Genomic DNA, 22,042 nt, shown 5'->3' with positions numbered 1-22,042 from the left:
CCTCTTGCCTTAGTTTCCCAAAGTGCTAGGATTGTAAGCATGAACCATGACACATGACCTCACGTTTTTACTTAAAAGCCCCAGTGGGTGTGGAGTGTTTGTCTTATTACTATGACCTTTATATTGAGTGTCCTTATTGTAATTCCCTTATTAGATCTTAAGTATCAGGGTCATGCTGCAGGCACAGTTCAGGAAGTAGCCCTGTTGGATAAGCGTAGTAGGTATCAAGGCATGGTGCCTGCAAACCAAATACTTTTCTCCTGAATTGGAAGAGAATAATAATTTGAGATTTCAGTGCAAAGTGATCTAAGGAGCCTTATATCAGATATTTGGAGTCTTCTGCCAACTCACTGAGTGAGTCCACCATGCCATGTTTGCATTTCCTTAGTGTTAAAGGTGGTACCGCCATAAGTTTGAGGAATTACAGGGTGAGGCAGGCAGGAAATGGATGCCAGTCACCTTGCATGGAACTCATAGTACAAACCATCTAGAAGGCAGCAGCCACTTGACAGGGAGTTCCCATGTGGTTCACAGCAGGTGACTTACAATTAACCAGTTACCTATTCGTATGAGATAAGACAAGAAAATGAGACTTCCGTTTTCCTGCCTTTTAGCATTTTTCTTTCCCTCCCCCTTCCTCTCCCTCTCCCAACCCTTCTCCCTTCTCCTCTCCCTCTCCCTCTGCCTCCGCCTCTCCTTCTCCCTTTCTGGAGCTGGATTATGACAAGGGAGGCACTGAGAAAGGTTCTAAGTGTCTAGGATTTGATAAATGGTAGTGGGCTTGTACATGGTGAACTAAAGCTTTGCCTGTGTGTCCTTTCACCCTGAATGCCTTTGAATGAAGTTCCTCATTTCCTTATTTTCCTTCTTTTCCTTTAAGATCTCTTCTCCAGCCAATCCTCACTGGAATATCAACTGCCTGTTTCAATAGACCAAAAACTTCTAATGAGAGGAGGGAAGGGAAGGTGAACAGGAATAGCCTCCTCACCTCCTGGTCCCAGGAATTGTGGGTCCCCATTGATTACCAGTGCCTAACTAAATTACACAATTAAAACCAATGTGTGTTTAAGTGAGAAATCCCATTCTGCTATCACAGAGGTGCTAATGAATCAGGCTGTTATTGTGGTTGTGTTTGCTAGGCTTCTATCCTTAATTAAGCAATTACAGGGTCTGCTGATACTTATGAATTCCTTTCAGATGCTTTAATTGAATTGCAACTTAATGGATATTTGTAAAGTGGGGTATTCTTTCTCTTGGGACTTCCCAGTTTGATTCTGTCTTCACTGCCTACTTTCTGTCGGGTCCCATTACTAGAAATGGGCAGCTTAACATGAGACTTTCCTGGAGCTGCTCTAGTTCTTTACTTTTAAAGATATCATTATAGGAATTATAAGAATTATGTTCATGTCCGGGGATCCTGGAGAGTCACTTACAGGAAAGAATTAACACAATGAACAGATTTGGGGAGTGTTTTTTAATGAGTCCAAGATTTTTACAAGCACAGATTAAGAAAGGTAGTCTTCAGTAGTTAAATTTTGGATGATACATAAATTAGTAGGATAACTTCTCCCTCAAATATCTTTGAGTCTAGTTGTGTAGATGGCCATACAAAAAAATGTAAACAAGGAAATACAAAAGAGCAGTTATCAAAAGCACAGGCCACATAGTATAAGAATACAGAGCAAATAACAATTGTTGAATGGAAAAGTTTTCCTCCGGGCGATGGCATTTGAATTTCCAAGAAGGTCTGCTGCATTTTCTTTGGGCAGGTTGGGTTTGATTTATCTGGGCAGAAGAAGTTGACCTATATCATATCTCAGGAAGAGCTGCCTAAAAGAAATGGACATATTCATCAATCATTTTTCTCTCCACTTTTGTATTGGTGTGTAAATCTCCCTGTTAGCTCTCCTGCTATTGAGTGTTCACTGCTCCACCTTCAGCTCCCCATCTCTGCAGGCACACCGTCACCCACTGGTCATGTGAATGAAACCTCCAATTACACCCTGATTATTTTCATCTTTACATCATGAATCATCCCCAGAATGAGCCTCTTCATGCTTGTGGGTCATTCAGTTAGATGGTTATTTAATAATTTTTTTTTAATACTCAGTGGGCACAATGCTAGGAATACAGAAATGCATGATATAGTTCCAGCCTTTAAGCAAAGTAATTGTGTCTGCTGGAGTAAAAAATGTATTGACATGAAGAAAAAAAATGTTTTAAAAGCATAAGGGTAAGCAACACATGCCTTAAATACTGTACAAATGAAAACAGCTCAGATTTTATAAAACAATAAGAGTAAATATGTAACTGCTGTCAAAAAGGCTGGTTCAGAACTCAGAAATACAGAATGCAGATAGGAGTGGAGCCAGGTACTGACCCAGCCCAAGTCATTGCATTCCTGGTGTACGGTGTACCATCTGAGGCCCATCCTTTTAGGAAGGACATCAGGAAACTGCAGGTGGTCAGATCAGAGGAGGATGAGCAAAGATGCTAAGAGCCTCAGTATGCCAATACCTGAAGACTGGGAGTAGGAATTAAAAGACTTCATGACATAATCGAGTGTTTCAGCATAAAAGAGGGAGAAATATGATTTGTTCAGTACCCATTCCAGAATAATAAATAAAGTCATCACTAAAAATAAGATTTGTTTGGCCTGGTTTAATGGCAGTTACAGACCTTGGAGCTGAAACACTTAAAGATGAATTCTTGCTCTCCTGCTTCCTAATTAATTATTTCCATCAGACTGGCCTGCATATCTTGGTGTGATGCTGGTGACCTGGAGGTGAGGGAGACAGCAAGGCCCATATGGCATTTATGTGCCAGCCTATATAGGGCCTCCTGTAACTAGGAAAAGATAGTCCTGGTGGTGTCATCACCTTCTATGGAGCCAGTCAGACTGCGGAGGATGGTGCAGCCCTCCTGATTAGGGTGTTCAGCCCTTACCATCTACTGGGTTTTATGTGCCAAGAAAAGATAGATGTTGATTTACCCTTGCTGTTAGACGATAGGCCTGTGGATTGGCTTTGGATAGGTAGGTCAGTGAGGAGATTCCTTCCTCCTGAATTCTCTGACTAGTGTTTCTACTCTTCTATTCTAAAGCCTTCTATTGTGCTTTTCACTCTTATGCTTTCATGTTTTAATACTGATGAGACAAGGGGAGAAAACATCCTGGATAGAGGTGAGGCCTGTCTTATGCAGAGCTAATGAGGCCAGTGGAGTGTTAGAGAAGGTCAGTCCTGTGAGCTTTTCCCCAGGTGTTCCTTTTCGGGCCCTTCTCCTTCCCTCCTACTTTAAAGCTCATTCTGTCTGAGTCTATTTAGGGTTGTCTGGCTTGCCTTCCACCTGGTGGGCATTGGGGGCTGGAATGGGAAGCTTCCAGAAATCTGATGGCTTTTCTCTGTTGGATTATTTCCAAAAACAGCACCTGTCTCATTGGTTGTGCCCAAATGTTTCAGTTCTAAGTCCCTTCTTGTGGCTTTCCCAGAGGAATACATTTCAGTATAGATTTTTCAGCACCATCTTGTCAACCTGTGGGCATTTCCCACCAGCCACTTAGTAGTAATGTTGACAAGCTACTGTGCTACTCACCACCACTCCAGCCCTGTGGGGGAGTCCATTTTATCAGACTAATAGTAGAAAATGGCAGAACCTGGATGCAGGAGAGGGAGTGTAAATGGTTTGGTAATTTGAAATTAAAGGTTAATGCTTTGAAATCTGGTAATGGGCAGCCCCAGGGTGAACAGTGCACACTGCTGTAAGACTTAATCCTGGTTGCTATGGAAACCATCTCAGGAATCCCCCACCCCTTTCAAACAGATTTGACTGGGTTTAAAAAATAAATAAATAAAACCATTCTTCATCATTGAAAAGCTGTTTGCCCCCTTCCCCAAACTCCAGGTCATTGCTTACCTTGAGTTTCTTTCAAAAGTTTTCCTGAGGCTTCACCAGTCAGATGGGCTGGATCTGTTAGAGTTTGGGCCTGGCTCTTTGTGTGGAATTTGAATGAATAGCACTAACATGGGAACTAGAAGACACTAGGTGTCCAATGTGGGCAGCATGTGCAAGCTCACTCTCCTGCTGGCCTTGAGGAGGCGTCGTAGTTTCAGTCCTGGCGCTGGACAGGGCCACTAACCACACAATGCACTTCCTCGTTGCCCATGCGTGGGGGGCTCTGAGGAAGCCCAAGGAGCTGCTCTTCATCTCAGTGCTATGGAGTGTTCCCACATTCTGCTGCAGGGCTGCCAAGCACCAGCCTATGAGGAGCAAGAACAATCCACAGAAGTTCCTTTCATGTTTGGAAGGCATTTGAGACACAATTGCATTCTCTCCATCATTTTATTTCATCATTAGAGCTTTTTCCAATTTACTTAAATGACCCTTTAAATCTAGACCTTGTAAGTTTTTGGGCTTTTTTTAACCAAAGCTTCTTCACCCTTTGCCTATGATGAAGTAAATGAGATCTACATCTCATTTGGCTCCCTGCAAGATTAGCTTATAGGCTTCTAAAGTGGGCTTTGGAGAAAACTTTCTATTCAAGCTTTCTGGATTCCCTGTAGCTTTTCCTTATTATACTTATTATACTCTGGAATGCTTTTACAATAGCATTCCTCAGTAAACCCTCGTAACTCCTATGCTTACCTTTACTATATGTAGGAAAATATTTAAATTGACTGGTTAGTCTGCGGCTGGTGGAGAAGTTCCCATTTCCCTGCCCTTGTGTGCCTCCTTTTCCTGAGCTTGTACATCTGCTAGTGATTTTTCTAGGGTTAATTTGGGTGTTTTTATTTTTAAATTGGAACATGGTGTCTGTCTCTTCTCTGTGTGTGTTTTGGATGCAGCCCCTGTGCTAGGCATGCGGTTATTAACTCCACTGATATACCAGTTCGCTCATTAGCATTTGCATTTTAAATTACAAGCTAGAGCAGACGACATTTATGCTATATTTGTACCATTGCCTTCTTCATGAATGATGTCGTATGTGCAGGGAATGCAGAAATAACTCTTCTAAGGCCCTGATGTATTTTAGTCTCTTTTTTAGCAAACTGCTATTTCTTTTTTACTCTTGATTCTCATTGTTTGATAGGGAGGTTTTTTTGTTTTTTTTTTTTTTTTAATTTTCCAAGTTTAGACCTATTTGTGAGTGCTACTGATTGGGAAGTGCTAACGACAGACCAGCCCTTCACATCAAAATAGGCATATTGCGTAGAGTGGCCATTTTTCCCTTTCACGTGGTGCTCCTTGTAAGCAGCCTGCCTTGATTTGAGAGGAGGGAGTTTTTTCCTCCACAGTTGGGTGGGTGGGAAGACATGGTAACAGATACTTGTTCTTGCTAGTATTCTTGCTCACATCCCTCTTTTTTGTAGTTGACTAGTCAGTGGTTATTTAATACCTGTTAATTGCTTGACACTGCAAGAGGAAAAAAGGAAATAGTGTATGCTTTCAAGGATCTTATTTTTGACAAGCATTTATATTGCACCGCAGTGCCGTGTATACTTAAATATTAACATTGAGTGTAAAATACCAAGTTAGAGGTGGGTCTTTTAAGTGAGATTTGCCAGGAGTGAAGGTCTCGTGGAGCAGCCGTTGCTCTTGGCAGATGGTACAGTAGCTTCAGCATCTGCATCTCAAGAACCGAATCAGAAATGCACAGTCATAGATCATGGATCTGTGATTGGAGCCTTCCTAGGCTTGCCTCACTGTGCCTAACATAGTGTCTGGTTTCTAGCAGCAGGATGGGGGCAGAAAGCGAGCTCTGTTAGTTAGGTCTGTGTTCGTGCCATTTTGCTTTCCTCTGTGAGCTCTAAATTTGGTTCTGAGTTCTGTTGCAGAATTTCTTCCTGTTGGTGAATGCTAACTTTTAAAACATAACATGAAAAATACAGGGAAGTCGTACTGGAAGTAAATGTGCATTGTTGATAGGCAAGCACAAATTCTGCAGTTGATAGAAACTGTTTTTATTTCCCCACTTTCTCCCTAAAGGTTTTCTGTGATATAATCTTCATTCTTCTAATAGCTGTTGGAATAACCAATACACGAAGAGTTGCATTTGATGCTGATAATCCAAGTACAGATGATACATTAATTCAGAACCTGATCCCTTTAAGGAGTCTCATTGCTGCACATGGCATATTATATGTTAATAATATGGGGTAATAGCATGCTGAGCCTCTTACATGGATCCATTTCATGCTAGGAGGTTGGCCTCACAGTGAACATTGCCATATCATACTCACTCCTTATTCCCCTAAAGAATAGATCTTACTATTGGAATAAGTGCTGGGGGGTTGGTAGCTTCGGTTCCTTCAACATAGTAGCACTTGAGCTGTGCCACTTCACAATCCAGTTCTACTTCATGTTGGATACGGCTTTGTATATTTCTTTTGATTCTATTAATTATTGTAATAATTTCTTACCTGGAATCTATTGATTCATAGTTTCTAAGAAATCATACACAGCACATCAGAGCTCCAAGTGGGGTCCAAAGTCATGTGAAGGGGTCCTTAGTTCCCACCTCACCTCAGTCTTCACATTAGTTTGTTTTCCATAAATAAAAGTACTCATGAAATTCTTTTGAAAAATCTATGGGCAAGAGGACAAAACAAAATTGATAAAGAATTGTTACCTGTCTGTATTTCTCCTATGAACATGGTCCATTTTGGGCCCATTGTTGCTGTGCCCTTCTGTGGCTTCCATAAAATCCAGGCTCCAGACATAGGCCTTTGTGCCTCAGTCTTTAGCTTCTTTTGGTCTCTGTGCCTGTTACCTGGCAAAGTTGTTCTCTAGAAACTAGTCAGCTGTGCCTACAGGGGCAAGTCTAGATCTCATGGAGGAGATGAGTGGAACCGTAGAGACTTGGGAGAGGTGAGGCAGAACAGGAGGTGCCATTGGCTGGCGTTACCTGTGCAATCAGATGAAGGTACATTTGGATGGTGTGGCAGCAGGCACCTAGATGGCACTCGGCACGTTCATTCAGTAACGTTTAGAAATGCTCCTTAACAATGCTGATGAAAGCAGTTTTGACAACTCACTAAAGAGCCGTGGAATCCCACAGAATTTGTTTCATTTTTTCATTACATTTGTTAACCCATTGGAGGACTGATTGCTGCCAGTCACTCCTCATCCTGCTGAGCTGGTGCTCCAGAGGAGGGCGGATGTGGCTTGACTGCGTTGCCTCAGCTGCCAAGCCATCCAGCCCTCTTGCAGTTCTCTGCACCTACCTCCACTATGCCATTGGCTCCTGAAGGAAACCTTGAATTAAGTGGGTTAGAAATAAACTGCTTGAATGCATTTGTGCAGATAGCTTCTCTCACCAGCTATCTGAAGTGCTTTTTGAAATACACGGGAGCTCTTTGTAAGCTGCTTTATAAGCTGTGAAGTCCATTGTTGCTGCTCTCTGCAGCCAGCGTGTCTCTAACCCAAGTAATGTCTACTTGGCTGTGGGCCAGGGCTTGGTATTGGAAACTGGCGTAAGCAGCAAAGCCGCCCACCAGAGTCACTAGCAGCTGTTGCAAGTTGGAGGATTTGCAGAAATTGAGATTGCTGTTGCCAGATATTGGCACTTGCCTGGTGATGAATGACCGAGTCTGTGCAAGGGGACTCTGTATGCTTTCCTTCGGCCTTTTATTCTCAGCCCTCTATTGTGGCGCCTGCTCAATGGCCCCGTTGTGGAGGAGGGCGGCTGAATGGAGGGGTGAGTGGCCTGCCTCTACTGTCATTCCCTCTCTCAGTGGCCTAAACTGAGACATTAATAATAGCTCTTTGATCCCCTGAACTGGTTCTTGGGGCAGGAATTTCGTGGCACATAGCACAAATGCCAACGGCTAAGAATCCAACCTTGAGAGAGTAGAGAAATGAACTTCACCTGAGAGTAAATTGAGCCCTGCATTGATTACTCTAGTGCCCTTTTGCCTTAATCCACCCATCTGCTCCAGAATAGCCAGGGAGGTAAGACCAAGACCAAAAAAGGTCTATTCTGATAATGAGTAGTGTTTATTTCTGATATGAGTGCCCAAGAATGAACTTTTCAGAGGGTAATGCCACTTTGTATAATTTCTTCTTATCACATATACCCATGCATATTCATATATGCAATGCTGAAACCAGTGTTACAGTACCATCTTCCTAGAGATTACACTGCAAAGAAACGCCTTAATTAACTGCCATCCACCCTCCTGACTACATCCCCCTCTATCACTCCCTCTGACATCACTGTTTCATCATCAGATTGTAAGATGCTTGAGGGGACCTTGTAAGGACCATGTCTATCTTGTTACCGCTGAAGCCACCATAACACTGCCTAGAATAGTGCTTCACCAAGTCAGCACTCACTAGAAAGTTCTTGGATAAATGAAGGAGCACTGATGTTTCTTGGCTAACATTTTGACTCTCTTAAAATTTAGAAAGGGTGGGCGCAGTGGCTCACGCCTGTAATCCCAGCACTTTGGGAGGCCAAGGTGGGCGGATCACAAGGTCAGGAGATCGAGACCATCCTGGCTAACACGCTGAAACCCCATCTCTACTAAGAATACAAAAAATTAGCCAGGCTTGGTGGCGGGCACCTGTAGTCCCAGCTACTGGGGAGCCTGAGGCAGGAGAATGGTGTGAACCCGGGAGGCGGAGCTTGCAGTGAGCCACTGCACTTCAGCTTGGGTGACAGAGCGAGACTCTGTCTAAAAAAAAAAAAAAAAAAAAAAAATTTAGAAAACAAAATAACCCTATAGTTGCCACAGAGGAAGAGTGCTAGAGCCACAGCAGCCCTGCAGTCACACACACAACCAAACTGGGTGTCTCTCAGGAGAACTGAATTAATGCCTAGATCTGTTTCCAAAGTAACAGAGCCTTGAACAGGTCACAGAACCTCGCCAGGCCTCAGATTTTTTTCATAGAATAAGTGGTTTGGACGAGGTTTCTCTAAGATTCATTCCATGTCTGAGTTTCTAATAATAGTTTTCACTTAATGAGTACTTACATGCTGTGGATTAACTCATTTCATCCTTACCCACAGTCCTGTGCGGCAGGCACCATTACACTACAATCTCCATTTTGCAGATGAGAAAACTGAAGCCTGGGAAAGTTAACTCACTTACTAAATAAATAGCAGAGCATATTTTCTTGATCTCCTCATTTAGAACGCAATGCCCTAATTGACATTGAACATACTTACCTCTAGGTAACAAGGGACCTTTCTAATCTTCCCTCCATTCACTGCATCTGCGTGTGCCCTCCTGTTGGCTAGGAATCAGTCTGGTACTGCCTTTCTTTTGGGATGACCAAAACTTAAGAATGGGACAGTGGCAGTGACCCTAAGTAGGAAGTGTAGTAATGAAGGTAAGCATTTTTAGTTGTTTGGGGGTTTGGATTTGTTTTATTGGCCCCAGAGATGACACCAATAGGAACACATCTAAGATGAGAGCATGGCTAGGACATGTGATCGTAGAGCAAAAGAGAGCAGGTCAGACCTGTGGGATGGGTTTGTGAGCTGGGGCATTTATGGATAAATTAAACTTTAGCCCTGAGTAAGCAAAGTCCTAAGCCAGTTATTACTGCTCTGGCCCTTCTAATGGGCCCTATGCAACCCTTATAAATTATTCAGCTGCTTTATTAATAAAAGACCAAGCAACTTGCCTAGTGCTGGTGATACGTAAGTGTATAGCTTAGAGAGAACAGGTTAGAGAAATAGAATATTTGCCATCCACCAAGGAACCCTCTTTTCTAATATGGAGGTGAAAGGGTTAAACTGACTACCTTGAAGAGCAGAGTTTTGAGATAGAGCACATGAAACTGGCATTGAAATGTTAACAGTGTCTACTAACAAAGGGCTTTCCTCTGAGGAAGTGGCTGTTGAGATTTCCTGGACTATTGCCTCTGATACACCTTTCGCAGAATAGCATGACTATGGTGAGTAAGTGTCCCAGGAGATCCAACATTTAAGCCTCAAGTTTTTTATTTTTGTTTTTAATAATCCTTATGCCTCTTTATTTTGATATAATTTTATACTTACAGAAAAGTTACAAGAATACAATTACAAAGATCTTCCATTTACCCTTTATTACATTGTTAACATATTGCCCCACTAGCTATTTGTGTATTTTTAGAACCAGAAGATTTTGGTCAGATTGCTTCTCACATCCATAAGAACAGAAAATAATGCTTTTCCATCTCATATAGAAAACACTTTTTTCTCAAAGTTCAAGGGGTCACCGTTCTTGTTTCACGATATTGTTCCAGCTTGAAAGGCGACTCATGGCAGTTGTACATCCTGGCTTTTCCAGGAAAACTTCTGCTTTCAAGTTCTCTGTTCAAATTCCAGGCCAACTGTGAGGCCAGTGGATCTTTTGGATCAAAACTTAGCATTCTAGCAGATTTGAGTTGGGGCTTCTGTCAGGCTGAGATGTTTTCAGGGGTGAAAGAACCTAAAAGTATAATAGCATTTAAGTAATGTAGTTTACAGCCCCGTCTGGAAGCCTCTGGAAATGTGTACATCTCAGGATATTTGCATGTTTGCTGTCTGAGTTTTTCATGCTGCCCCTAGATATGACAGGAGCTTTATAATGTTATATTCTTTCAGATTTCAGGAAATAATGAGCCAGAAGTATGGCAAAATAATCCACTTCATATACACTTCGAAGCATGTTTGGATTCTGTTATTTAATGGCACTATGAGAATATCAGTGTTTTCTTGGTGAACTATAAATATTAGCTGAATGCCAACCTCCTGAATGCAGATGGACAGCACAGAGAGGGCTTTCAAGGCTGGCACTTCCCAAGACGCCAGCTACAGAGGCACGAATGGCAGCTAGTACCTGAGGACTCTGGGTGCTGGCCTCATATGTCATGGCACAGACTAAAAGGAAGACTCTTATTTTTTTCAACTTTGCACACTCTTACCATATTTGCGATTCCCATCCACTGAGTCGTGTGTCCTCCTGCATTTTCACTGAAATAACTACTGTGTTGGTATGTGTCCTTGTCCTCATTGATTATGTCTCTTTGACCCTCACTCAGCTCTGTTTTCCCACCCATCAGTGAATAGTATGAATTTTATGGCCAATTGTTTTATTGGCCCCAGAGATGACGAGCATTATGCCAATAATGACCCCACCATTCTTAGCTTTTGTACTTCTTTTGCCCCCATTGCTGTCCATGATCCTATAAAGGACTGCAAGGGGACTGCTACTTTTTGGTACAGCAGGACACACACAGTGTAGTAGGGTTGAGGTAGGAATCCTAATTCAAGGGGAGTAAAATAGGTGAAACATGAGTTAGACATACTTTAGAGGGAAGTTGATAATGGAAAGTTTAGTGAATAAGAAATTGGAATACCTTATTTCTCATCCAGACTCTACTGATTCCTGTATGGCCTTAAAATGAAGCTCACACAGGTATCTGCCCCCATTTCTCTGATTCTCATTGTCTGTGCCTTTATCGGCTGTACCTCCCCCTCAACCCCCCATTGTTAACTCCAGACTATAGTCCTAGTATTGTCCCTGGATTATATTAAATGGTAGCTGATATTCTTTCAAGGGCTAAAATGGCATGATCTTATGAATCCTGCTTCTTACTCTCTTAACATTTTGAGTTTGAAATCAAATCAGCTGATCAGTAAATTGAGTTGATTAAATTTTTGCCCTGACATAAGTGTAATCTGTATGAGTAGATGACAGCTTAGAAGACAGTCTGTGTCTTCCCATAGTTCATCAGATAAACACTCTAATTGGATAACAGAGCTCAGTTTTAAAGTAGACTGAGCTCAAAGGTGAGCTAGCCAAGGGCTAATGCTAATGCCATCGATCCAATTCTCAGAAGAGCAATTAGGGCCCTAATGAGATGAGGACCTTGGGCTTTGGTGATAGCACCAGAGAGAAGTTGAGAAGCTATGTTGTATGGCCCTACCAACTTCTTTGGGGCAAGCTGCTTGTTTGGGATTCACCCATTGCTCAGATGTCTCCCAGATATTTGTGCAAGATCTGGACCCCTGCATAGCCCAACCCTCTTCCATTCCCAGGTCTCTTCTCGTTAGGATTATAGAATCATGGTGCTAACCATTTGATTTATCTTTGATTTGTCCTTCTTTGTCAGGTGCTCATTTTTAAGGCTACAGGTTTAAACACATAAACTGAGAAATAAGTTTCAAGTTCTGTTAGAATGCTGTTTCGCCCACTTCACACATGTGGTATATTAAGGGTTCACCTTTAGCAACAGCCAATTAGTAATTGCCAATACTGCTTATGTGCGGTGTGGGATTCTTAACAGTTGCTATGAGAACCTTAGCTTTTGCATTCCCTGACTCATTTTACATGAACAATGCAAATGTGAAGAGATTTGAAGGGGAGGGATGAGAAGACAGGGAGCTGGCAAATAAATGAAGCCCTGTTCGCTCTTAAATCACTTTGAATGGTAAGTTCTCGGTGCTCATTCTGTTCTTCCACCTCAGGCTCTCTCATACACGTTTGTTTTCCCTGAACCCTTAAGAAAAAAGTAAAATAGTTTGACCTTTATTTGCATCAAACTTAAAAGCAGTTCAAGTTCAATACTTAGCAAGAAGATTGCCTTTAATGAGCCAAGTTTAGAAGAGCTGGATTTTAATCTCTTAATGTTTGGAAGGAGATGAGATGTGCATACACACTGAGAAAGTAAGCTTACAGCTTTAACTATTAAATTCAAAACTGAATCACTCTCCCAGCAGCATTTAAGAACAAAAAAACTGTGTGGGTTTCTTTTGTTGTTGTTTGTTTTGGGGGGCAAAAAGCATCTCATACAGCATGTGCCTGTGTGTGAAATCTTGCATTTTGAAAAACACCCTTCCCTCAGCAGACCAGAAGTCATCTTTACTTGTTTTGAACATCACCTGAGAGCAAAATTTCTTTTCCAATCCAAGGTCCTTTGCCTTATTTGAAGCTGCCTCCCAGCTCAGGATTTGGCCCCAGCACAGGGTGAAATGTGGGTTAGATCCTCTGAAGAAGGAAAAGGTGCTTCCCTCAGCCTTTGTCAGCACTAATGGCCAGCTGTGTTTTGTGCTCTATCACTTTGTTTTGCCTTTCCCTTGTCATTTGGTGGGCCAGGCTTTATGCTGAATAGAAGATAAAGAGTGCTTATCCTCCACTCCCTTCGCTCTCAGTTCTCTTTCTCTCACTGTACTTGAAAGAAAACCGGAATGCTGGGACAGAACTTCTTGATTTGCCCTTTAGAGTAGAAGCTGTAAAGAGACTGTGGTCACCAGGACCCCATGAGCTTTAGGATCCCAAGAGCTTTAGAATAGTGCTTTCCAAACTTATTGAATGGGTCTGGAGTTGGGCCAGAGAATTTGCATTTCTAGCAAGTTTCCAGGCGATGTCAATGCCGGTGATTTGCAGATCCCTCTTTTGAGAAGAAAGGTCTAGACTTCCCTCCCCCTTTTTTGTCTCTAGGTTTAGGAATTATGAAATATTCATTGCATACACAAAACGTTAGTGGCTAAGAGAACAGGTTTTGGAGCCAGTCCCCACCTAGTCTAAGTTTAGGTTCCCCAACTTGCTAGATATGTGAAACTCTCAGTTTCCGCATGAAAGAAGTGGAGAAAAAATAGTGTCATTGTGATCAGCAGATCATCCTTGTGATATGCCTCTTATCCAGTGACACAGCATTTGTATGATGCAAAGAAAGCCCTAAGTGGCCATTTTGAACCAATACTTGATACATGATTTGAATCCTGTCCACATAAATGCTATTGTCTGGGAAGGCCTTTGCCTTATGACATTTTAGGGCATATCCTTGAACCAATACTGTACATGACTTTCCCTCCCATCCATGAAATGAAAACTACAGTCCTGTTACATTCCCTTCCTCCTGCCCAGATTCGCCCTTGTTTGGTAAGAAATTCAGAGCTCTTAGCGTGCATACTAGGCTGGTCTGTCATTGTGGCCACATCTTACAGAGATGTAATGGTAGTTGCAGATTAAATCTCAGATGTATATAGGATTACAGACTCTTGAAAAAGATTCTGGACCTCATACCCATTAGAATGGCTACTATCAAAAAACTAAAAGATAGCAAGTATGAGCAAGAACCAGTTTATTATTTTTTTTTAATCCCCAAACGTTTGATATGCAAGCAAGCACCAATTCAGAACAAATCTAGATTTGGAACCCTTGTGCACTGTTTGTGGGATTGTAACATGGCTCAGCTGCTATGGAAAGTAATATGAAGATTTCTCAAAAAAAAAAATTAAATAGAATTACCACAGGATCCAGCAATTCTGCTTCTGGGTATATATCCAAAGGAAATGAAATCAGTATCTTGAACAGATACCTACAGTCCCCTGTTCATTGCAGCACTTATTCACAATAGCCGAGATATTCAAACAACCTAAATGGCCATCTAGAAACCAATGGATAAAGAAAATGTGGTATATACCTACAAAGGAATGTTATCTAGCCTTAGGCAAAAAAAGGAGATCCTGCCATTTGTGACAACATGGATGAACCTTTCAGGTCATTATGCTAAGTGACACAAGCCAGTCGCAGGACAGATACTGCAGGATTCCAGTTATGTGAGGTAACTAAAATAGTGACACTCATAGAAACAGAGAATAGAGTCAATGGTGGTTTTCTGGGTCTGGGAGCAGTGGGAAACAGGGAGTTGCTGCTGTTCAACAGTTCTAAAATTTCAGTTATGTGAGACAAGTAAGTTCTAGAAATCTGCTGTACAATATTGTGCCTATTGGTAAGAGTACTTTATTTAAAAATGTGTTGAGAGGGTATATCACATGTTAAGTATTGTTACATTTATATGGAAGGGGATAGGGAGAGATTCTGCTTCTTAAAAGTAATTTTTTCTTGTGAGTAAAGCCAATTTTGGGGGACAGAATGTGATGGTCCAAAATGGGGGTTGGAAATATGAAGCTGAACTGATTAAAGAATGTGCCTGAGATCATGAGATCAGGGTCCATTGCACAAATCCTGGTCCCTGACCCCCTTTTATTAGTATGTATGGGAGCCTTAGCTAGTGACCTTAGTTGTTGTCTTGTATCATTGCAAAAGCAAAAAAAAAAAAAACAAAAACAAAAAAAACACTTTCTCTAGCTGAGGATCCTTTCTTCCTTTTCCTGGACTTATTTGGACCTGCATGTTGCAAAATCTACATTGCCACATAAAAAGAGCTAGTTCCTATTCATCCTTCACTTCTCAGCGTAAATACCACTTTTTCCCAGAGCAGAATAAGCCCTTCCCCCTCATGATAGGTTCTAGCTCCCTATAGTTCCCTTCCCTTACTTATTTCCTATTTAGTGGAGGCTTTCTCCAAAAGACTCTAAACTCCTTGAAGTTTTTGTGTTGCTTGTCTCTATTGTATCCTCACCTAGCAGTCCTTGTCACATAGTAGGCACTCAGTAAATGTTTGTTGAATAAGTGGAAATTTCATCTATACAGGAAAGCGATGTATATTCTTATATACAAGTTTATTGCTTAGCAGGTTTTGATCTTGATTTCTGTGGGATATCATTTCCAAGACATTAATGGATTTTTGTTTTGCAGTCATATTTGTGGCACCAATGTGCATTTCTGAGAGTCTCCTGAGAGGCTGTTCTACCTCTAGAAATGAAGACTGCACATAAATACAGATCATCACTATTTCCAAAGGGCAGACAACAGCCACAGAGGATGCAAATTGATGGAACAAGCCCAGGGAGCAGGAAGACACAAACGTCTCTGAGAAGCTGTTAGCTGTAGGCTGAAAATTAGGAACTCTGAGCTTTCTTGTATTTTTTCAGACCCCATGGCCTAGCAGCCCCAGGAGATTCCTCAGTAGATCCATCAGCCACTGAAGAAAGCAGCTGTGTTAGATTTTATGGCTGTTGGCTTTAGCTTTCTGTGCTTGTAACTCATTTTTGACATGACAGTTAACAACAATCTAGATTATTTCTGAAGTTGCTTATCAAAATTGAAAGTGTCAGATACCCAGTATTTTGAGGCCCATAATTAACATGAACATTTTTACTTAATGTAGATGCCTGTAAAACATCTTTTATGAATAGAATCTCAACCATTTTTTCACAGTATGGGCGACTGTAGCACCGGTAAGAGAAACCTACAGTCAGAAGAAAGCAGCCAACTGCAGTGGCTCACACCTGTAATCCCAGCACTTTGGGAGGCCAAGGCAGGAGGATTGCTTGATCCCAGGAGCTCGAGACCAGCCCTGGCGATATAGTGAGACCCCATCTCTACAAAAAATTTAAAAATTAGCCAGAAATGGTGGTGTGCACCTGAACTTGGGAGGCTGAAGTGGGAGGATCACTTGAGCCTGGGAGGTCAAGGCTATAGTGAGCCGTGGTCACTCCACTGCACTCCAGCCTGGGTGACAAGACCGTGTGTGTGTGTATGTGTATGTATGAAAAGGAGAAAGCATCTGTAATAGGGTGTTTGATTCCTCACCTGCCAACATCAAGATCTGCTAATGGGAGCACAGGTCTTGTCCTGGATCTCTTTTCCGTCCCCTGAACTTTTCCTCCCTTCTGTTTTACCACCCCCACTCACTTCTCATTCTAAAATTCCTCTTTTAGTCTTTTTTTGCTTTCAATCTCTTTTCCTCTTTATTTATCCCACCAACTCCTATTTTTCCTGCCTTTAAGTTTTTTATCCCCCAGTCCTTCCCTCTAATAGGAAAGGAGGGCAGGTATGAAGTAAACATTTGCATGTGCATATGGACCGAACCAGTTAGTCTCTGTGCTCGTGGCTTTTATATGGATTATTCACTTAATCTCCCTTAACTCTCTCAATCTGCCCTTTATTTAGTTTATTGTCATAATGATACTAATTGGGGCAGTAAAAGAAATATCAAGTAAAAAGTGAAAAGTGCTTTTGATGGAGAAATGTTTTTCCTCATTCATTCCACTAGCAATCATTTTCACTTGGATTTGAAGCTATTGGAAAACAAGTCTTGTTAATTTTCATTTATTCAGTGACTGCTTATCCAATTTGGCAATTATCACTTCCTTCTCTGGTCTCTCCTGCTGCTACTCTTAGCCTTTTCACGGTTCCTCTTCCACCGTAGGGAAGGAGAAAAGGAAGGAAATAAACTCTCAGCATTCGGTGTAGCTACTTATTTTTTAATTTGATCAGTTGATTACTGTAAGGCAGTATATAGGTTTGAGATGGACTGCATTTAGATTTGGGAAATTGAATTGGCTTTAAAAATATATATATTTGCTATCTTACAAGCTCCTCATGGGATTGTGGGCAAAGATGGACCAGCTGATTGATGCAGACTGGACAGTAGATAGGGTGGCTATGTGAGCACCTCTCAGTGAAATGAGTCTGGCAGAACCTGCTTTCCTTCCTTCCCCCCTTACTCCAGCAAGTATTTATGGAATGCACACTGTGTTCTGGGGACACAGCAGGGAACAAAACAAAAGCCCACCTTCATTAAGCTAACAGTGGGGTTTTGTATGGAGATGCTGTACTAAAGATCTTATCTGTGGAAACATCTATCTTTACTCCCCCCAAAATGCAGACCGTAAACCTCATGACTACAGGAGCCCTTATTATTACTTGCTTTGGTAAGATAGTCCCTCCTCCATTTTTGTTTGAGTTCTGCTTCTCCTTGATTAAATAGTGGCACCGATGGTCTCTTGAAGCAGGGTTGAAAGAGACTCTGGGGAGATCATCTCATCTTTTAATTTCTTATGTCTTTGGCTTTGTGTGGAGCAGCCCTCTCTCTTTCCCTGGAAGCTCAGGCTCCATCCATGTGACCGCTCTCCAAGAGCTTTGTGTTTTTATTGGCAGAAGTTAGGATCTGGAGAGCAATATTTCTTACAGATTAATTGCCAAAGTAATTATATTGTAAAATAATATGCATGATTGATATTTAATATATCCCTCTCCAGGGAGCTGGAGAGCTTCACTGATTTGAGAAGATGAGTCAGTTGCTTGTTTAGGAGCAGAGCTTTGTATGAAAAGTCAAATTGATGGCCTGGACCTAAAGACAAAGAGCAGGTAATGGGAGGTGGATAAAGCACAGCCTCCAGAACCATAAAGGGTGTTGAACCAAGAAATCTCCCACCAGTTCCACTTCCAGAAATCACAGATCTCTGGGAGATGATGAGCAGCAGGTTCTCTTGCTGAGACGCATGTCTTGTTTAGAATGAGTGTCCCTGGTATCTGCAGTGGGATCCTGCCAATAAAGAATCTCCTCCCTGCCCTCTTGCTGGCACTGGTTTGAAGGATACTGCCTCAAGAGCAGTATCTGGCATCTCTGTAAAGTCTCTTCCTCTCCTTTCTTGTTGAGCAGGGCACATGCAGCTTCTCTGTGTGGGCGACGTCCACATAAGGAGAATGCCTTATTTATTTTGGGTCCATGAGCTTGCGTAATGTGCCTATTTAACACCCTCCTAAAAGCGCTTTTCAGCACATGAGCAAGTAACGAAGCCCACTAAATCCTGCCTCTTCTGGGCACACTGGGCTGTTTAAGGTTGTTCCTGCGCTGTGTATTTATGGACAGGAGCTGGAGTTATGACATTTATCTCTGTTGGTTAGGGCACTGATATATATCCGCCTGCATCTCCCATGGAGAGCCGCACCTTATCTTGAGAGAGAGATGAGAGCATTCCCATAACTCATTCTGCCGAGCACTGGAACTGTCAGGGTGGGAAGCTACTTCTCTCCCCCCAGCCAGTGGAGTTGGGAGGCGGGGTGGCATGTGGTTATGCAGGGAGACTTTGGTGGTAAAATTATCTAGGATTTAAAACAGGAGAGAGAAAAATATAGCTCCTAATAAGCTCTCCTTTTGCTATCATGCTTTGTTCAACCTGCCCCCCATTCTCCTTTCTCAGGCACATCATCAGCAATCCTTGGGGTCTATAGAATCAGTTTATTCCAGTCTTTCTGCTCTGACAGGATTCTGTCTCCTAACCAGTCGTTGTCTTCTGTTCTCAAGACCCTTCTGGCCTGTCTGCCTTGTACAAGGAGACCATTCTAAGACACACAACTGCTCACATCATGCCCTGCTTACAACTTCTCATCAGTTCCTTTGCCTTCAAAATAAGACATACATGACCTTCCATGATCTAAACCCTGTTCATCCTTCTAGCTTTGCTACCTACATTCCCCCACCTTATGCTCTTCCTGAGCAGGAGCACCTGAAGGGTCCAAAACTAGTCTTACTGGCCTCAGGCATCTAACCCATTCTGCTCTCTACTTGGAATGCCTGTTGCCTTCCCTCTTTTTATCATCACCTCCCGGAACCTGGTGTAAGTAAGTATATGGCTCCAAAGAAACCTCAGCTTAGCATACATGTCTCTCTTCCTCTAGCCTGTGTTCCTGGTTTATCTCCATATGCCGATTCCTTAGCACAATGCCTAACTTGTAGCAGATGTTGCATCTATGTATGCCGAATGAACAGAGATTGTCATGTAGTGATCTCCCGCCAGGTCTCTGCTCCCATCTCCTTGCTGTATGACCATACCTGCTCCCTGAAATCCAGAGCCCTAGTATGTCACTTGCTCCAATTGCCCCTGCATTTATAGCAGGACTGTGGCAGATACATCTGGATACTTTGTCTCCGGGAGCAAGTCCATGTTGAGGAGGGTGGTGCACTTGGTAAATCAGATTAAATACTCCTTTAATACTTAATTAACTCTCTTTAGCTCACTCCAGGCAGAAAGCATCTGCATAAAGGTGAGGTGAGGTTACAGAACATCTCTGGAAGTTCATGTGAGAAAGAAGAGACAGGGCTGGAGTGGTCAGGAGAGGCTCGACTGAGGGCCTAGAGCTTCTGCAGACCCCTAAGGCCTCTTTCCTGCACTGTCAATGATTATTATTGGCCTACTGCTGAGTTCCAAGAACAGGAGCAAGCTACAGTTTAGGGCACATTATCTCTTAGTTATCCCAGGCCTCAGTGCTATGGTTGGGGTAGTTTCATATGTGTTTACACATCTGCACATGTGCATGTATGCATAATTTTTTGCTACCTTCTTCCTTGACACTATCTCTTATTTATTTTATTGGATATTACTTATCATCTTCTATCACACTGTATAATATACTTGCTTATTTTATTATCTTTCCCCCTCTTCAGAATATAAAGTTCATGGAGACAGAGATTCTCGTCTGTTTCAGTCCCTGTCATATCCTCAGCACCTAGAACACTGCCTAGATCAGAGTGGGCATTTAATCAATAGAGACCGTTTCCCTAAACAGAAAAATCCTGATAGGCCATCTAAGAAACCTAGTATTTACCAGTCTACTATTCAATGTTCTGTGGCCAGTAGAACAGCAAATTATTAAGTTGCATGATCCTATATTTCTGGCCCTGGGTCTCCAAGAAGATAGGTCCAAGAACAGTTTTTCTTCAAAGGTATCTTGTTATGTTGTCCCTGCTGCTTCTGAACCATGGGAATAGCAAAATGACAATGTTAGCACCATGTTGGCATCATTTGGAACTAGTAAAGCAGCCTGGTTGGCATTTCACTAACTAATGTCCTCTCCTGCAGAGGTTCTCAGCATGCTGATGAGAACCGGGCCCTGTGTAGGTTGTAGCCAGTTAGATGGCCCTATCATTGTGGGGGTGTTTCTGATGAATTGAAACTCATTCCCTCATCTTGTTCTGCTGCTGCCACAACTGCCATCCTGTTGATTCAAAAGAGACTGAGAATATGACCGTCTGAGTTTCAGTGTCTGACATTGTGTTTCTTGGAAGGCTGTTGTTTCTATTCCACTTGTTATGTACCTTTTAAATAGCAAAAAGTTATACCCTTGCCTTGCTAGCTTTGGCTATACAGTAGATATTCTGGGTCTTCCAGAGCAGGATTTCTCAGGATTCTTAGACTAAGAGTTGTGTGATAATAATGATGGCTGCAGTTATTTTATTTATTTATTTATTTATTTATTTATTTTCGTGAGATGGAGTTTCACTCTTGCCGTCCAGGCTGGAGTACAGTGGCGACATCTTGGCTCAGTGCAACCTCTACTTCCCAGGTTCAAGCAATTCCCCTGCCTCAGCCTCCCAAGTAGCTGGGATTACAGACACGAGCCACCACACCCAGCTAATTTTTTTGTATTTTTAGTAGAAATGGGGTTTCACCATGTTGGCCAGGCTGATCTCAAACTCCTTACCTCAAGCGATCCACCTGCCTCGGCCTCCCAAAGTGCTGGGGTTACAGGCGTGAGCCGCTGCGCCCAGCCTAGCTGCAGTTAATTGAGCTGTGATCACCAAGTGTTCAGCTATTTCTTCAGCTCATGCCAGGGTCCGTGTTGAAGGCTAGGGAGCACGAGGATACAAAGTGAACTATGTGAACCAAAAGGCCAGTAGAATCTGCTGAAAACTGAGTAGTACAGGGCCAACCCAGATCCAAGATTCAGGTCAGCCTTTGGGAGCTTCTTCCCTGTCAAATCTCACTGGTCCCTGCTACCTAGTGATTTAGGATGAATCACTCTTCTGAATTATGTTAGTAGGCACTTAATGTTTACCGATGCTGTTACATGCTTCATAGTAAATTATATAATTTAATACATATAATAACCCTATTTTTATTTTCACTGTTAACCTTATTTTGCTGGTGAGGATACTTTGTCCAGTCATCTGTGTCCATGTAACTATTCAGGGCCTGGACTGCATAGCCATGCATGGTGGCCCTGACATGCGCAGAACTAGGGCTAGCCTGAGCCACTTTGCTCCACCTTTGAGTGTCAGGATTGGCAAGAATGTTTAAATGGAGTCATGTAAGGCTAGAGTCCAGGTTCCTAGCAGGGATTTGAGCTTCTGTGTGAAGGCATGTGAAACCCCTGGATAAATGTGACACATCTTAGCTTGACCATTTTACCTCACTTTCATTCATGCTTATGTCCAGAGTGCTGTCCCTTATGGAACTCTGCCTGCTCCATTTCGAAAGAGGTAAGCGGGGCTCTCCTGCCTTCCCCCAGGCGTCTGTAGAATACATAGAGAGAGGAGAACTGCAGCAGAGTAAACCACTAGACAACTTTTGGGAGGCATTAGGTATGAGTACCCAAGTAGAAGCAGTGACTTCTCTGTCCCCTGAATTCTCTGCACACATAGAAAGTGTGACCTGAGA

The 22,042-nt window shown here is 42.4% G+C and overlaps 1 protein-coding gene and 2 long non-coding RNA genes across 3 annotated transcripts in view; 2 read left to right on the top strand and 1 right to left on the bottom strand.

Moving 5' to 3' along the window:
• Nucleotides 1–22,042, top strand: part of LOC105474726 (staphylococcal nuclease and tudor domain containing 1) — a 439,238-nt gene that overhangs the window by 285,653 nt on the left and 131,543 nt on the right. The gene's annotated exons all lie outside the window — the stretch shown is intronic.
• LOC139362742 (uncharacterized) overlaps nucleotides 1,602–22,042 on the bottom strand; it is a 24,675-nt gene continuing 4,234 nt past the window's right edge. Inside the window, exons 2-4 of the long non-coding RNA XR_011621995.1 lie at nucleotides 6,417–6,582; nucleotides 3,913–4,256; nucleotides 1,602–1,830 (exon numbers count right to left, since the gene is read on the bottom strand). This is a non-coding gene — a long non-coding RNA (uncharacterized lncRNA). The remainder of the gene's footprint in view (nucleotides 1,831–3,912; nucleotides 4,257–6,416; nucleotides 6,583–22,042) is intronic.
• Nucleotides 4,210–22,042, top strand: part of LOC112425436 (uncharacterized) — a 34,955-nt gene continuing 17,122 nt past the window's right edge. Inside the window, exon 1 of the long non-coding RNA XR_003016473.2 lies at nucleotides 4,210–21,864. This is a non-coding gene — a long non-coding RNA (uncharacterized lncRNA). The remainder of the gene's footprint in view (nucleotides 21,865–22,042) is intronic.

This window comes from Macaca nemestrina, chromosome 4 (genome assembly GCF_043159975.1).
Source record: "Macaca nemestrina isolate mMacNem1 chromosome 4, mMacNem.hap1, whole genome shotgun sequence".
NCBI lineage: Eukaryota > Metazoa > Chordata > Mammalia > Primates > Cercopithecidae > Macaca > Macaca nemestrina.
Note: the sequence above shows the minus strand (reverse complement) of the source record. Positions and strands in the feature narration are given on the sequence as shown.